Genomic DNA, 17,803 nt, shown 5'->3' on the forward strand with positions numbered 1-17,803 from the left:
GTCACTCATGTTCTGAGTCATGCTTTTGTACTTACGCCCACTAGCTTTACAGTAACCCTCCCTGCCTGGTTCCCTTAGAACTAGAGAGACGTGTAAAGGGCCTGTCCCACGAGCATGCAACTGCATGCGGCAAGTGCAACCTAACGTGGTCGCTTGAGCCATACGGCCTCGCGGGGCCGGTCTCATTTCGATCGCCGGAGCCTTTTGGAGTTGCGCGGAGCTGGTCCTGACATCGCGCGGGGCTCCGGAAAAATGACTCTTTCCAAAAATTCCGCACGGCAACGGCCTACTGGCCCGCAGCCGCATTGTTGCCGTACGCCAGGCATGCGCAGCTTCTCGTCGCCGTATGAAGCGTCTTGACGGTGTATGCCTAGCGCAAACTTCCCGCAGTCTTCGCTCATACTTCACGTCAACTCGTACGGCCCCCGCTTCCGGTTTGGTCGCGCTCGCCGTATGCAGTCGCATGCTGGTGGGACAGGCCCTGTACGGGGATCACTCAACCTCTGCGCGGCCCCCGCTTCAGGTTTGGTCGCGCTCGCCGCATGCAGTCGCATGCTCGTGGGATAGACCCTTAAGTATGAAGTTATATTTGCTATGTCGTTAATAAAGTCTTTGGACCTTTATCATGGTGTAAAGCCAGTTATTTACAACAGCCGAAACACAACAGTTAGGTATATGCGTAGGATAGTGTTCAAGTGCGGGGATCACAGCTCTGGCCTCATCGGTGTGGTGGTGCCTTGCGGCAGAGACTCGACTGCAGTCCGTCTGTCTTTTTTTTTGTCCCGTTGGATGTATGTTTTTGGTTTTATTTTTTAGCTGTGTATATGTGGGCGGTGGGGAGGGAGGGGGGGGGGGGGTACACGTTTTAATGTCTTTCCTGTACGGGGACCTGTCTTTTCCCTGTTGGGTCTCCGGTGTCGTTGGGCCTAACATCGTGGAGCCGACGGCCTTCAACCGGAACCAACCTGAGGGCTCCAGTCGTGGAGCCTGCGGACTCACCATCGCGGAGCTGGCCGACTTCGGATGGTGGAGAGCAGCGGTGGCGGGAGCTTCGACCGCCGGCTGCGGGAGCTTCGATCGCCCCGGCGGATGGTTCGATTCCCCCGACCGCGGGAGAATAAAGAGGAAGAAGTTCGGACTTTTTTGTCTTCCATCACAGTGAGGAATGTGGGAAATCCACTGTGGTGGATGTTTATGTTAACTTTTATGTAGATGTGTGTCTCGTTGCTTTTTATTAGTATGGCCATATGACAATTCGCATATCACTGTACTTTAATTGGTACACATGACAATAAAAGACCTATTCCAAAATCGCTGAGCCAAATGATTTGGATAGTCTAAAGGCCACAGTTATAAAGGCAATATCTCCTTAATACAGTATGTTGCTTCTCCATTTGTAACGGCTGCACGATGGTGCAGCGGTAGAGTTGCTGGAGACCCGGGTTCGATCCTGACTACGGGTGCTGTCTGTACGGAGTTTAAACGTTCTCCCTGCGACCTGCGTGGGTTTTTTCCGAGATCTTCAGTTTCCTCCCACACTCCAAAGGTTTGTAGGTTAATTGGATTGGTATAAATGTTAAAATTGTGCCTGGTGTAAGAGAGTGTTGATGTGCAGGAATCGCTGGACTCGGTGGGCCGAAATGCCTGTTTCCGTGCTGTATCATCTCTCAATTCTAAACTCTAATACTTAAGGGCCTGTCCCACTTGGGCGACCTAATCCACGAGTCATGGCGAGTTTGCCCTCGACTCATACTCGCAGCATGGTAGACACGAGGTCCTAGGAGGTCTTTGTAACTCTCCTTCATGCTCGAGTGTAGTCCCCGCGTACTCGAGGCCTCAGCTAGGTTGCGGCGTATTTTTCAACATGCCGAAAAGTGCCCGCGAGTAAAAAAAGCTTGCCATGGAAAAAATCGCTACTTTTTACTCGTAGGTTTAGTCGTAGTAGGTCGTAGTAGGTCAGCATGTTAGTCGTAGGTAATCGTGGGTAGTTGAAGGTAGTCGTAGATAGTCTTCATCATAGTCGAAGGGAGGTCGAAGGAGATCGAAGGAGGTCGTCTTCACTCTCCACTATTCTCCATTTTTCCCGAAGTTAGTCGTAGCTAGTCGAAGCTGGTCTTCAATATAGTCGCAGGAGGTCGAAGGAGATCTATTACATGGTCGAAGGAGGTCTTGAACATGACATTTTTTCAACTCTTCTAAACTCTTCTAAACTCGCGAATTAGGTCGCCCAAGTGGGGCAGCCCCTTTAGACTTAGTTCCTCCCACATTGTTGAGTGCATTGGGCAGCAAGCTTTGGCCATTCTGTTTGGTTATGTGCCACGTCTTCCCCCCTCATTAGGCTTGCGCCTGGGTTCCAAATCCTTGTGGAATGTTCGCCTCCATTTGAGTTTTGGTCGGCGTCTTTTCCTTCTTCCATCAGGTTGCCATGTCATTGCTATCTTAGGTGCACGTTTTGGTGACATTCTGAGTACACGTCCGGGAGATTTCATCCTGCGTACCTCTATGTTCTGGCTGAGAGGCTTTGTTGCAGTTTCACGGTAGATCTCCTCGTTTGTGATGTGCTCTCTGTAGCTAGTCTTCAGGGCCTTCCTCAAGCAGCACTGCTGGAATGCATCCAATTTCTTTTTCATTTTCACATTGATTTTCCACGTCTCAATGGCATTGAGGGCTGTAGGGAGGTCTATGGACTGGAAGAGCTTGACTTTTAGCATCTTGGATATCCTGGCACTAGACCATATTGGCTGCATTCTTCTGAAGACTGATACAGCTTTCCCAATGCAGGAGTTGATGTCATCCTCTACATCTCCATCTGCTGTGAACACGCTGCCAAAAGGTAAATCTTGTGGCGTTTTCCACAGGTTCCCCATTGATTATCAGTTGGTCTGTTGGCTGCTGGTCTCCAGTCTGCATGGACTTAATCTTCTGGCAGCTGCTCTTTAATCCAAACTTTGATGCATTTCCTCCAGAGAGGTTGGCATCTCTTGAAGGGTGTGTCTCAACTCTGCTAGTAGTGCAATGTCATCTGCAAAATCTAGGCCTGTGAGGCGTATTCCTGTCTCCACGGTATCCCATAGTCAGGTCTGTTCATTGCCTCCTGCATGACATAGTCGATCGTGACAATAAACAACAAAGGGCCTGTCCCACTTTCACGACCTACTTCATGACCACTGCCAAGTTTGCCCTTGACTCACACTCGCAGCATGGTCGTCACGAGGTCGTAGGAGGTCGTAGGTAGGTCATAGCAGGCCGTGATGCTAGTCGTAGGTACTCGTGGCATCAAGTTCCTACTTCCTGAGAAGATTACGGAGAGTCGGTTTGTCAAGGAGGGCTCTCTCTAACCTCTACAGGTGCACAGTAGAGAGCATGCTGACCGGTTGCATCGTGGCTTGGTTCGGCAACTTGAGCGCCCTGGAGTGGAAAAGACTACAAAAAGTAGTAAACACTGCCCAGTCCATCATCGGCTCTGATCGCCCTTCCATCGAGGGGATCTATCGCAGTTGTTGCCTCAAAAAGGCTGGCAGTATCATCAAGGACCCACACCATCCTGTCCATACACTCATCTCCCCGCTACCTTCAGGTAGAAGGCACAGGAGCCTGAAGACTGCAATGACCAGGTTCAGGAATAGCTACTTCCCCACAGCCATCAGGCTATTAAACTTGGCTCGGACAAAACTCTGAACATTAATAGCCCATTATCTGTTTAGTTGCACTTTATCAGTTTATTTATTCATGTGTGTATATATCTATATAATGGTATATGGACACACTGATCTGTTCTGTATTTATGCCTACTATGTTCTGTTGTGCTGAAGCAAAGCAAGAATTTCATTGTCCTATCAGGGACACATGACAATAAACTCTCTCGAATCTCTTGAAGTAGGTCGGGGCATTTTTCAAGCATGATGAAAAATGTCCACGTAAAAAAGGTCGTTATTTAGGTCGTGAAAGTGGGACAGGCCCTTAAGGGGGATAGAAGGCAACCCTGTCTTACCCCTGTGACAATGTCAAAGAATTCTGTGTTACCTGAATCAACCGATGCAGCAACTGGCTCCCTCGTAAAGGTGCTTGGAGATGTTGATGAAAGCCTCCGGGATGCCGTACACTTTAAGAATTCGCCACAGGGTATCGCTATGTACACTATCGAATGCCTTTTTGAAATCAACAAAATTTACTAGTATTGGTTTCTAAAATTCCAGGCATAGTTCTCCCACATTTCGTAACGCAAAGATCTGTTCGATGCAGGATCTTCCCATGCGGTATCCTGCTTGTTCTTCACGGTTTCATATCCAGAGCTGCTCTAAGATGATGTAGCAGTACAGAACAAAGAACTTTTCCTGGGACTGAGAGCAACGTGATTGCTCTCAGATTCAGATTCAGATTCAGATTTCAGATTCAACTTTAATTGTCATTGTCAGTGTACAGTACAGAGACAACGAAATGCAGTTAACATCTCCCTGGAAGAGCGACATAGAATATGATTTCAATAAATAAATCTATTTACATGCATAGTCATAGTGTTTTTCCTGTGGGAGGAGTGTCCGGGGGGGGGGGGGAGGGGGGGGGGGGGGGGGGGGGGGGGGGGTGATTGGCAGTCACCGAGGGTACAGTGTTTAGTAGAGTGACAGCCGCAGGGAATCAGCTGTTCCTCGACCTACTGGTCCGGCAACGGAGAAACCTGTAGCGCCTCCCGGATGGTAGGAGGGTAAACAGTCCATGGTTGGGGTGAGAGCAGTCCTTGGCGATGCTGAGCGCCCTCCGCAGACAGCGCTTGCTTTGGACAGACTCAATGGAGGGGAGCGAGGAACCGGTGATGCGTCTCCAGTTGCCACAGTCACTAATTATAGGAAGGATGTCAACAAAATAGAGAAAGTACTGAGGAGATTTACTAGAATGTTGCCTGGGTTTCAGCAACTAAGTTACAGAGAAAGGTTGAATAAATTAGGTCTTTATTCTCTGGAGCGCTGAAGGTTAAGGGGGGACTTGATAGAGGTCTTTAAAATGATGAGAGGGATAGACAGAGTTGACGTGGACAAGCTTTTCCCACTGAGAGTAGGGAAGATTCAAACAAGAGGACATGACTTGAGAATTAAGGGACAGAAGTTTAGGGGTAACATGAGGGGGAACTTCTTTACTCAGAGAGTGGTAGCGGTGTGGAATGAGCTTCCAGTGGAAGTGGTGGAGGCATATAACCATATAACCATATAACAATTACAGCACGGAAACAGGCCATCTCAGCCCTACAAGTCCATGCAGGTTCGATTTTATCATTTAAAAATAAATTGGATAGGTATATGAATGGGAAAGGAATGGTCTGAGTGCAGGTAGATGGGACTAGGGGAAAATAATTGTTCGGCACGGACTTGTAGGGCCAAGATGGCCTGTTTCCGTGCTGTAATTGTTATATGGTTATATGGTTATAATGAATGAATAAGTTTATTGGCCAAGTATTCACATACAAAGAATTTGCCTTGGTGCTCTGCCCGCAAGTGACAATGACATACAGTGACAGTTAGGAATGACACATGAAACATTAAACATTAATAATAAAACATTATTGATTAAACATATGAATTAAATAAAATACCAGAGCAAAAGGAGGCTACAGATTTTTGGTTATTGAGTAGAGCTACTACACGTGGAAAAAGCTGTTTTTATGTCTGACAGTCCTGAGTCGCCTTCCAGAGGGAAGTGATTCAAAGAGTTTGTGGCCAGGGTGAGAGGGGTCAGAGATGATCTTACCCGCTCACTTCCTGGCCCTTGCAGTGTACAGTTCATCAATGGATGGAAGGTTGCAGCCAATAACCTTCTCAGCTGATCGGACAATTTGGCCCTTCGAGCCAGCACCGCCATTCATTGTGATCATGGCTGATCGTCCCCAATTAGTAACCCATGCCTGCCTTCTCCCCATATCCCTTGATTCCACTAGCCCCTAGAGCTCTATCTAACTCTCTCTTAATTCCATCCAGTGACTTGGCCTCCAATGCCCTCTGTGGCAGGGAATTCCACAAATTCACAACTCTCTGGGTGAAAAAGTTTTTTCTCACCCCAGTCTTAAATGGCTTCCCCTTTATTCTAAGACCGTGGCCCCTGGTTCTGGAGACTGGAGACAAACCAGATCATGATGGAGAAGGTGAGGACAGACTCTACGATGGCCATATAGAATTGGACCATCATTGCCTGTGGCAGATTGTGCTTCCTCAGCTGCCGCAGGAAGTGCATCCTTTGTTGTGCCTTTTTGATTGTTGAGTCGATGCTGGCCCCCCACTTAAGGTCCTTGGAGATGATGGTTCCCAGGAACTTAAAAGACTCCACAGATGTGACTGTGGTGTTGTTGATGGTGAGTAGGGTGAGGGGAGGGGGAGCTTTCTTAAAGTCTACAATCAATTCCACTGTCTTAAGAGCATTGAGCTCCAGGTTGTTGCGATGGCACCAGGATGCCAGCTGTGTCACTTCCTGTCTGTAGGTAGATTCTTCCCCATCCTGGATCAGTCCGATCCGGTTGTGTCGCCTGCAAACTTGAGAAGCTTGACAGAGGAGTCAGTGGAGGTGCGGATCTCCTCCAGACCCTCCAACATCACCCACACATCCAGCGACGCCTCCTTCCTTGAGGAGCTTAATCACTTCTATGGCCGCTTCGACAGGGACAATCTAGAGACAGCCATCAAGGCTGTGCTACCTGCCGATCACCAACCCCTCACACTCACCCCCTACGACGTGTACGTGGCACTGAGTAGGACTAACGCACGTAAGGCTGCTGGCCCTGACGGCATCCCCGGGCGCGTGCTCAGTGCCTGTGCTGCGCAGCTGACAGACGTCTGGACTGACATCTTCAACCTGTCACTTGCCCAAGCAGTTGTCCCCACTTGCCTTAAAGCCACCTCCATCGTGCCAGTGCCAAAACACTCCACTGCGGCAAGCCTCAACGACTTCCGCCCAGTTGCACTTACCCCCATCATCACCAAGTGCTTCGAGAGGCTGGTCCTGGCACACCTCAAAAGCTGCCTACCCCCCACACTGGATCCCTATCAGTTTGCCTACCGCAAGAACAGGAGTACGGAGGATGCCATCTCCACGGCACTTCACTCCGCCCTCTCCCACCTTGACAACAGAGACACTTATGTAAGAATGCTGTTCATCGATTACAGCTCAGCATTCAACACCATTATTCCATCAAAACTGATCACCAAACTCGGTAACCTGGGCATCGACCCCTCCCTCTGCAACTGGATACTGGACTTTCTAACCAACAGACCCCAGTCTGTGAGGTTAGACAAGCACACCTCTTCAACCCTCACCCTGAACACCAGCGTTCCTCAGGGCTGTGTGCTGAGCCCCCTCCTCTACTCCCTCTTCACCTATGACTGCACACCTGTACATGGTACTAACACCATCATCAAGTATGCAGATGATACAACGGTGATTGGCCTCATCAGCAACAACGATGAGCTGGCCTACAGGGAGGAGGTCCAGCACTTAGCAGCATGGTGCGCTGACAACAACCTGGCCCTTAACTCCAAGAAGACCAAGGAGCTCATTGTAGACTTCAGGAAGTCCAGAGGCAGCACGCACACCCCCATCCACATTAACGGGACGGAGGTGGAACGTGTTTCTAGCTTCAGGTTCCTGGGAGTCAACATCTCCGATGACCTCTCTTGGACCCACAATACCTCTACTCTGATCAAGAAGGCTCATCAGCGTCTCTTCTTCCTGAGGAGACTGAAGAAGGTCCATCTGTCTCCTCAGATCCTGGTGAACTTCTACCGCTGCACCATCGAGAGCATCCTTACCAACTGCATCACAGTATGGTATGGCAACTGCTCTGTCTCCGACAGGAAGGCATTGCAGAGGGTGGTGAAAATTGCCCAACGCATCACCGGTTCCATGCTCCCCTCCATTGAGTCTGTCCAAAGCAAGCGCTGTCTGCGGAGGGCGCTCAGCATCGCCAAGGACTGCTCTCACCCCAACCATGGACTGTTTACCCTCCTACCATCCGGGAGGCGCTACAGGTCTCTCCGTTGCCGAACCAGCAGGTCGAGGAACAGCTTCTTTCCGGCGGCTGTCACTCTACTAAACAACGTACCTCGGTGACTGCCAATCACCACCCCCCCCCCCCGACACTTATTATTTTTTTTATTCAAATCGTTTGCTATGTCGCTCTTCAAGGGAGATGCTAAATGCATTTCGTTGTCTCTGTACTGTACACTGACAATGACAATTAAAATTGAATCTGAATCTGAATCTGAATCTTTGGCAATTTCGCTATCACTCCATTCCTCCAATCTTCGAGTACACCTTTTTCTTCCCAGCATGCATTACATAGCTTCGTGACTTTCCCTGTCAACGATTCCCTTTCCTCCGCTCTTTAGAAGTTCTGCTGGAATCTGGAAATTAATAAAACACTAAATAAATGATTTGGATATACGAAAGCACATTGTTTTAAAGGAGATACGAGGAATTGCAGATGCAGGAATCTTAAACAAAGCACACAGTTCTGGAGTAACTCAACAGGTCAGTCAGCGTCTGTGAAGGGAATGGACAAGCGATGTTTCGAGTCGGGACCCTTTTTCAGACCCATTGTAGTAAGGGAAAGAAAGCTGGAAAAGAGATGAGGGCAGGACAAAGCCAGGCAGGTGATAGCTGGAAGATCGACACAAAATGCCAGAGTAACTCAGTGGGTCAGGCAGCATCTCCGGACAGAAGGAATTGGTGACGTTTCGGGTCGAGACCCTTCTTCAGTGAGAGTCAGGGGAGAGGGAAACGAGAGATGGTACTTAGGACAAATGAAAGGAAGATATGCCATAGAAGTCAGTGAAGGCCAATTCACTGGACGTTTTCCAGAGAGAGTTAGATTTGGCTCTCAGGGCTAACGGAATCAGGGGATATGGGGAGAAAGCAGGAACAGGGGAACTGATTCTGGATGATCAGCCATGATCACATTGAATGGCGGTGCTGGCTCGAAGGGCCGAGTGGTCTACTCCTGCACCTTTTCCCTATGTATCTATGTTTCAATGATATGCAAAAAGCAACAACTGCTAAGGAAATGTGGAGCCCACAATGGTCCAGTGTTGGCTGTGGGATAGTGGAACTGAACAGGAGGACAGTGAAACTAGTGTGATGACCCGCAGGATGCTGGTGAGGGGGGTTTAACTGGCGGATGGGTGGACAAAGGCTAGAGATGATAAGGAGGCTAAAGGGTCTCAGATAAGGAGATAAGTGTAATGTCAAGTCCGAGGGGGGGTCTGTGGGTGCAAGGAGACAGGAAAGGGGGCAGAAGGAAAAGAGAGTCGTAGCATTGGGGAGAATGTGCGCGCACTGGGATAAAGAGGGAGTATAGGGGCGGCACGGTGGCGCAGCGGTAGAGTTGCTGCCTGACAGCGCCTGAGACCCGGGTTCCATGCTGACTACGGATGCTGTCTGTACGGAGTTTGCACTTTCTCCCCGTGACCTCGTGGGTTTTCTCAGAGATAGACAATAGACAATAGGTGCAGGAGTAGGCCATTCGGCCCTTCGAGCCAGCACCGCCATTCACTGTGATCATGGCTGATCATCCACAATCAGTATCCCGTTCCTGCCTTCTCCCCATATATCCTGACCCCGCTATCTTTAAGAGCTCTATCTACCTCTCTCTTGAAAGTAAACAGAGAATTGGCCTCCACTGCCTTCTGAGGCAGAGAATTCCACACTCACAACCCTCTCTGTGAAAAAAGTTTTTCCTCATCTACGTTCTAAATGGCTTACCCCTTATTCTTAAACTGTGGGTCCTGGTTCTGGACTCCCCCAACATCGGTAACATGTTTCCTGCCTCTAGCGTGTCCAAACCCTGAATAATCTTATAAGTTTCGATAAGATCTGCTCGCCTCCTCCTAAAACCTTCGGTTTCCTCCCGCACCCCAAAGACTTACAGGTTTGGCAGTTAATTGGCTGGGTGAAATTGTAAATTGTCCCTCGTGTTGGTGGTTGTGCATTCGTCTGTAGCTTAGAGGAAGAACATCAATCCTATCATTCTCGTAAACCATCTCTGGAACCCTCTCCAACGCCAGCACATCCTTCCTCGGATATCGGGTGTATAGACTGTACAGCATCACTTGATTACTCATTATTCCCGGAATTGACGGATGTTCCAAGTTTCCAACATTTGTTTTCCTCTGTCCCAAGAGAGTACTATATTGTCAGCAAGTGTAGATCGTTGAGCAATGTTGCCGAGTTGCAATCTGTAGTCCTGAGCTGTGAGTAATTACCGCACGCTGAGTCTACAGTGTTTTTCAACCAATATCAATCATGGGCGGCGCGGTGGCGCAGCGGTAGAGTTGCTGCCTTGCAGAGCCACAGACCCGCGGGTTCGATCCTGACTGCGGGTTCTGTGTGTACGGAGTTTGTACGTTCTTCCCGTGACCTGCGTGGGTTTTTGCCGGGGGCTCCGGTTTCCTCCCAAACTCCAAAGACCGACAGGTTTGAATGTTAATTGACTTTGGTGAAAATCGTAAATTGTCCCTAGCGTGTAGGATAGTGGTAGTATATGGGGTGATCATTGGTTGGCGTGTACTCGGTGGGCCGAAGGGCCTGTTTCCGCTCTGCATCCCCAAACAAACGGCATCCCCGGGCGTGTGCTCAGGGCCTGTGCTGCGCAGCTGACAGACGTCTGGACTGACATCTTCAACCTGTCACTTGCCCAAGCAGTTGTCCCCACTTGCCTCAAAACCACCTCCATCGTGTCAGTGCCAAAACACTCCACTGCGGCAAGCCTCAACGACTTCCGCCCAGTTGCACTTACCCCCATCATCACCAAGTGCTTCGAGAGGCTGGTCCTGGCACACCTCAAAAGCTGCCTACCCCCCACACTGGATCCCTATCAGTTTGCCTACCGCAAGAACAGGAGTACGGAGGATGCCATCTCAACGGCACTTCACTCCGCCCTCTCCCACCTCGACAACAGAGACACTTACGTAAGAATGCTGTTCATCGATTACAGCTCAGCATTCAACACCATTATACCATCAAAACTGATCACCAAACTCGGTAACCTGGGCATCGACCCCTCCCTCTACAACTGGATACTGGACTTTCTAACCAACAGACACCAGTCTGTTAGGTTAGACAAGCACACCTCTTCAACCCTCACCCTGAACACCGGCGTTCCACAGGGCTGTGTGCTGAGCCCCCTCCTCTACTCCCTTCTCACCTATGACTGCACACCTGTACATGGTACTAACACCATCATCAAGTATGCAGATGATACAATGGTGATTGGCCTCATCAGCAACAACGATGAGTTGGCCTACAGGGAGGAGGTCCAGCACTTAGCAGCATGGTGCGCTGACAACAACCTGGCCCTTAACTCCAAGAAGACCAAGGAGCTCATTGTAGACTTCAGGAAGTCCAGAGGCGGCATGCACACCCCCATCCACATTAACGGGACGGAGGTGGAACGTGTTTCTAGCTTCAGGTTCCTGGGAGTCAACATCTCCGATGACCTCTCTTGGACCCACAATACCTCAACTCTGATCAAGAAGGCTCACCAACGTCTCTTCTTCCTGAGGAGACTGAAGAAGGTCCATCTGTCTCCTCAGATCCTGGTGAACTTCTACCGCTGCACCATCGAGAGCATCCTTACCAACTGCATCACAGTATGGTATGGCAACTGCTCTGTCTCCGACCGGAAGGCATTGCAGAGGGTGGTGAAAATTGCCCAACGCATCACCGGTTCTTCGCTCCCCTCCATTGAGTCTGTCCAAAGCAAGCGTTGTCTGCGGAGGGCGCTCAGCATCGCCAAGGACTGCTCTCACCCCAACCATGGACTGTTTACCCTCCTACCATCTGGGAGGCGCTACAGGTCTCTCCGTTGCCGAACCAGCAGGTCGAGGAACAGCTTCTTCCCAGCGGCTGTCACTCTACTCAACAACGTACCTCGGTGACTGCCAATCATCACCCCCCCCCTGGACACTTATTATTATTTATTCAAATCATTTGCTATGTCGCTCTTCCAGGGAGATGCTAAATGCATTTCGTTGTCTCTGTACTGTAGAAACATAGAAACATAGAAATTAGGTGCAGGAGTAGGCCATTCGGCCCTTCGAGCCTGCACCGCCATTTAATATGATCATGGCTGATCATCCAACTCAGTATCCCGTACCTGCCTTCTCTCCATACCCTCTGATCCCCTTGGCCACAAGGGCCACATCTAACTCCCTCTTAAATATAGCCAACGAACTGGCCTCAACTACCCTCTGTGGCAGAGAGTTCCAGAGATTCACCACTCTCTGTGTGAAAAAAGTTCTCCTCATCTCGGTTTTAAAGGATTTCCCCCTTATCCTTAAGCTGTGACCCCTTGTCCTGGACCTCCCCAACACCGGGAACAATCTTCCTGCATCTAGCCTGTCCAACCCCTTAAGAATTTTGTAAGTTTCTATAAGATCCCCTCTCAATCTCCTAAATTCTAGAGAGTATAAACCAAGTCTATCCAGTCTTTCTTCATAAGACAGTCCTGACATCCCAGGAATCAGTCTGGTGAACCTTCTCTGCACTCCCTCTATGGCAATAATGTCCTTCCTCAGATTTGGAGACCAAAACTGCACGCAATACTCCAGGTGTGGTCTCACCAAGACCCTATACAACTGCAGTAGAACCTCCCTGCTCCTATACTCAAATCCTCTTGCTATGAAAGCCAACATGCCATTCGCTTTCTTTACTGCCTGCTGCACCTGCATGCCTACCTTCAATGACTGGTGTACCATGACACCCAGGTCTCGCTGCATCTCCCCCTTTCCCAATCGGCCACCGTTTAGATCATAATCTGCTTTCCCGTTTTTGCCACCAAAATGGATAACCTCACATTTATCCACATTAAACTGCATCTGCCAAACATTTGCCCACTCACCTAGCCTATCCAAGTCACCTTGCAGTCTCCTAGCATCCTCCTCACACCTAACACTGCCCCCCAGCTTAGTGTCATCCGCAAACTTGGAGATATTGCCTTCAATTCCCTCATCCAGATCATTAATATATATTGTAAATAGCTGGGGTCCCAGTACTGAGCCTTGCGGTACCCCACTAGTCACTGCCTGCCATTGTGAAAAGGACCCGTTTACTCCTACTCTTTGCTTCCTGTTTGCCAGCCAGTTCTCTATCCACATCAATACTGAACCCCCAATGCCATGTGCTTTAAGTTTGTATACTAATCTCTTATGTGGGACCTTGTCGAAAGCCTTCTGGAAGTCCAGATACACCACATCCACTGGTTCTCCCCTATCCACGCTACTAGTTACATCCTCGAAAAATTCTATAAGATTCGTCAGACATGATTTACCTTTCGTAAATCCATGCTGACTTTGTCCAATGATTTCACCACTTTCCAAATGTGCTGCTATCCCATCTTTAATAACTGACTCTAGCAGTTTCCCCACTACCGATGTTAGGCTAACTGATCTGTAATTCCCCGTTTTCTCTCTCCCTCCCTTCTTAAAAAGTGGGGTTACGTTTGCTACCCGCCAATCCTCAGGAACTACTCCAGAATCTAAAGATTTTTGAAAGATTATTACTAATGCATCCACTATTTCTGGAGCTACTTCCTTAAGTACTCTGGGATGCAGCCTATCTGGCCCTGGGGATTTATCGGCCTTTAATCCATTCAATTTACCCAACACCACTTCCCGACTAACCTGCATTTCACTCAATTCCTCCACCTCCTTTGACCCGCGGGCCCCTGCTATTTCCGGCAGATCATTTATGTCTTCCTTAGTGAAGACGGAACCAAAGTAGTTATTCAATTGGTCCGCCATATCCTGGTTCCCCATGATCAACTCGCCTGTTTCTGACTGCAAGGGACCTACATTTGTTTTAACTAATCTCTTTCTTTTCACATATCTATAAAAACTTTTGCAGTCAGTTTTTATGTTCCCTGCCAGTTTTCTTTCATAATCCATTTTTCCTTTCCTAATTAAGCCCTTCGTCCTCCTCTGCTGGTCTCTGAATTTCTCCCAGTCCTCCGGTATGCTGCTTTTTCTGGCTAGTTTGTACGCATCATCCTTTGCTTTGATACTATCCCTGATTTCCCTTGTTATCCATGGATGCACTACCTTCCCTGATTTATTCTTTTGCCAAACTGGGATGAACAATTTTTGTAGTTCATCCATGCAGTCTTTAAATGCCTTCCATTGCATATCCACCGTCAACCCTTTTAGAATTAATTGCCAGTCAATCTTGGCCAATTCACGTCTCATACCCTCAAAGTTACCTTTCTTTAAGTTCAAAAACCATTGACAATGACAATTAAAATTGAATCTGAACCTGAATCTGAAACAAAGCATTTGTTTTTTTTACTGCAGTTCTCCATAAGACTGGTCATTTTAGTCGACAACCAAAATGGCGGCTTGGTAGGATGAAGTCTGTCTGAAGTGGGGTCTCGACCCGGAACGTCATCCATTCCTTCTCTCCAGAGATGCTGCCTGGCCCACTGAGTTACTCCAGCTTTTTTGTGTCTATCTTCATGTAGAAAAGAAGTGCAGATAATAATAATAAAAATAAATAATACTCTTGATTGTCATTGTAACTACATAGAAACATAGAAAATAGGCGCAGGAGGAGGCCATTCGGCCCTTTGAGCCAACACCGCCGTTCATTGTGATCATGGCTGATCGTCTCCAATCAATAACCCGTGCCTGCGTTCTCCCCATATCCCTTGATTCATCCAGCCCCTAGAGCTCTATCTAACTCTCTCTTAAATCTATCCAGTGATTTGGCCTCCACTGCCCTCTGTTGGAGGGAATTCCACAAATTCACAATTCTCAGGGTGAAAAGATTTTTTCTCACCTCAGTCTTAAATGGCTTCCCTTTATTCTAAGTCTGTGGCCCCTGGTTCTGGACTCGCCCAACATTGGGAACATTTTTCCTGCATCTAGCTTGTCCAGTCCTTTTATAATGTTATATGTTTCTATAAGATCCCCCTCATCCTTCTAAACTCCAGTGAATACAAGCCTACAATACAACATCCAACTACATACAACAAAGTTCCAGGCGCACTGCCCGAGCGGAGCTCCAACGTATCAGTTAATAACGACAATGGAAACAGCAAAAACGGCAAGAAAAACATTGTCGTCAGAATGTGCAATATTTCACAGTATAGTGTTGTAGCAGTACAAAATATTGGCTATGGGGGGTGTGTATTCAGTGCAGAGTTCAGAGTGATGATGGCCTTGGGGTAGAAACTGTTTGTTCATCGTGTGGTGTGTGATTTGATGGACCTGTAGCATTTTCCTGGGGGCAGAAGGGCAAACAAGTGATGTGGGGGATGAGATGAGTCCTTTATGATCCGTGGGTAGACAAAAATGATGGAGAAACTCAGCAGGTGAGGCAGCATCTATGGAGCGAAGGAATAGGTGGCGTTTGCGTCGAAACCCTTCTTCAGACTGATGTAGCGGTGGGGCGGGAAGAAGAAAAGAAGAGGCAGAGAGTAGTCTGTGGGAGAGCTGGGAAGGGGAGGGAAAGGAGGGAGAAAGCATGGACTACCTGAAATTGGAGAAGTCAATGTTCATACTGCTGGGGTGTAAACTACCCAAGCGAAATATGAGGTGCTGCTCCTCCAATTTGTGGTGGGACTAACTCTGGCCATGGAGGAGGACAGAAAGGTTAGATTCGGAATGGAAGTGGGAGTTGAATTGCTGAGCCACCGGGAGATCAGGTTGGTTATTGCGAACTGAGTGGAGGTGTTGGGCGAAGCGATCGCCGAGCCTGAGCTTGGTCTCACCGATGTAGAGCAGTTGACACCTAGAGCAGCGGATGCAGTAGATGAGGTTGGAGGAGGTGCATGTGAACCCTTGGATGTAGTGGAGGGAGGAGGTAAAGCGACAAGTGTAGCATTTCCTGCAGTTGCAAGGGAAAGTACCAGGGGAGGGGGTGGTTTGGGTGAGAAGGCACGAATTGACCAAGGAGTTACGGAGGGAGCGGTCTCTGCTGAAAGCCGAAAGGGGAGGAGATGGGAAGATGTGGCTAGTGGTGGGATCTCGTTGGAGTTGGCGAAAATGTCGGAGGATTATCTATTGTATGTGGCGGCTGGTGGGGTGGAAGGTGAGAACAAGGAGGACTCTGTCCTTGTTACGAGTGCGGGGATAGGGAGTGAGAGCGGAGCTACGGAATATAGAGGAGACCCTGGTGAGAGCCTCATCTATAGCCGAAGAGGGGAACCACCGTCCCTGAAGAATGAGGACATCTCTGATGCCCTGGTTTGGAACACCTCATCCTGGGTGCAGATGCGGTGTAGACGGAGGAATTGGGAGTAGGGGATGGAGTCCTTACAGGAAGCAGGGTGAGAAGAAGTGTAGTCCAGATAGCCATGGGAGTCAGTGGGTTTATAGTGGATGTCAATCAATAGTCTGTTACCTACGATGGAGATAGAGAGGTCTAGAAACGGTAGGGAGATGTCAGAAATGGTCCAGGTGAATTTGAGTGCCGGTTGGAAGTTATTTGAATTTGAGTGCCGGATGTATTTTCATTCAAACATACATGGATCAAACAAAAGTTTGTTACTGCAGTCATAACAGCAATAAAAGAACCCACACAATTAACACAATTCCTCACAAACATCCATCACAGTGAATCTCCAAACTCGTCCTCACTGTGATGGAAGGCAAAAGTCTAATCTCTTCCCTGTTCTCTGTTCTTTATTCTTCTCCCGCAGTCAAGCAGTCAAACTGCTGCATCGAGCTGATCGAGGCTCTTGATGTTCGAGCCCCCGGCAAGCGATGGTAATCCTGCAGCAGTTTAAGCCGGCAGGGCGATGTAAGGCGCTGCTCCGGGTCGATCTAAACCCTTCGAATTGGGCGAGCGAAGTTGCGTTGTGGGAGCTCCGAAAAGTGGTCTCCCACCAGAGACCCACGAGCTCCCGATGTTACCATCCACCGGGTCTGCAGCCGAAGCCTCCGATGCTCCGAAGTCGGGTCGCAGCCGCTCGCCACTACAGCTCTCCACGTTCCGAAGTCAGCCAGCTCTGCGATGGTGAGTCCGCAGGCTCTGCGACTAGAGCCCCCAGGTCGATTCCGGTTGGAGGTCGCCGGCTCCACGATGCTCCAATGACAACGGAGACCCGACAGGGAAAAAGTCACATTCCCGTACAGGGAAGAGATTAAAAAGTTGTCAGCCACAGAACTGTTGCCATACCACATCAGGATGCCGTGTGTCAGGACACTCTCTATGGAGCAACGGTTAGAAGGACACTAGCGGCTATTGTGGCAAGTTGATTTTCCTGAGTGATCTTAGCAAGTAAAGCCGTTGTTGTGGCTTCTTTAACAGGGAGTGCGTGTTAGTTGACCACCTGAGATCTGCTGAGATGTGGGTGCCCAGGAACCTGAAACTGGAGACTCTGTCCTCTCCGTTTATGTGCAGTGGGGGATGGTCACCCTGCTTCTTCCTGAAGTCGATGATGAGCTCTTTTGTCTTCTTGGTATTGAGTGCGAAGTTGTTCTCTGGGCACCAGTCTATTAACCTCTGTACCTCCTCCCTGTAAGCTGACATCGCCCTCAGTGATCAGTCCCTCCACTGTCGTGTTGTCTGCAAATTTAATTATGGTGTTGGTGCTGTAGGTCTGCATGCTGTCATAGGTGTAGAGGGAGTAGAGGAGGGGGCTCAATGCACTGTCTTGTGGGGCTCCTGTGCTGAGTATCAGAGTGGGGGAGTGGCAGAGACGAGAAAACACTTTTTCTCACAGAGAGTTGTGAGTCTGTGGAATTCTCTGCCTCAGATGGCGGTGGAGGCCAGTCCTCTGGAAACTTTCAAGAGAGAGCTAGATAGGGCTCTTAAAGATAGTGGTGTCAGG

The sequence above is a fragment of the Leucoraja erinacea genome, chromosome 2 (assembly GCF_028641065.1).
Source record: "Leucoraja erinacea ecotype New England chromosome 2, Leri_hhj_1, whole genome shotgun sequence".
In the NCBI taxonomy this organism is placed as follows: Eukaryota; Metazoa; Chordata; class Chondrichthyes; order Rajiformes; family Rajidae; genus Leucoraja; species Leucoraja erinaceus.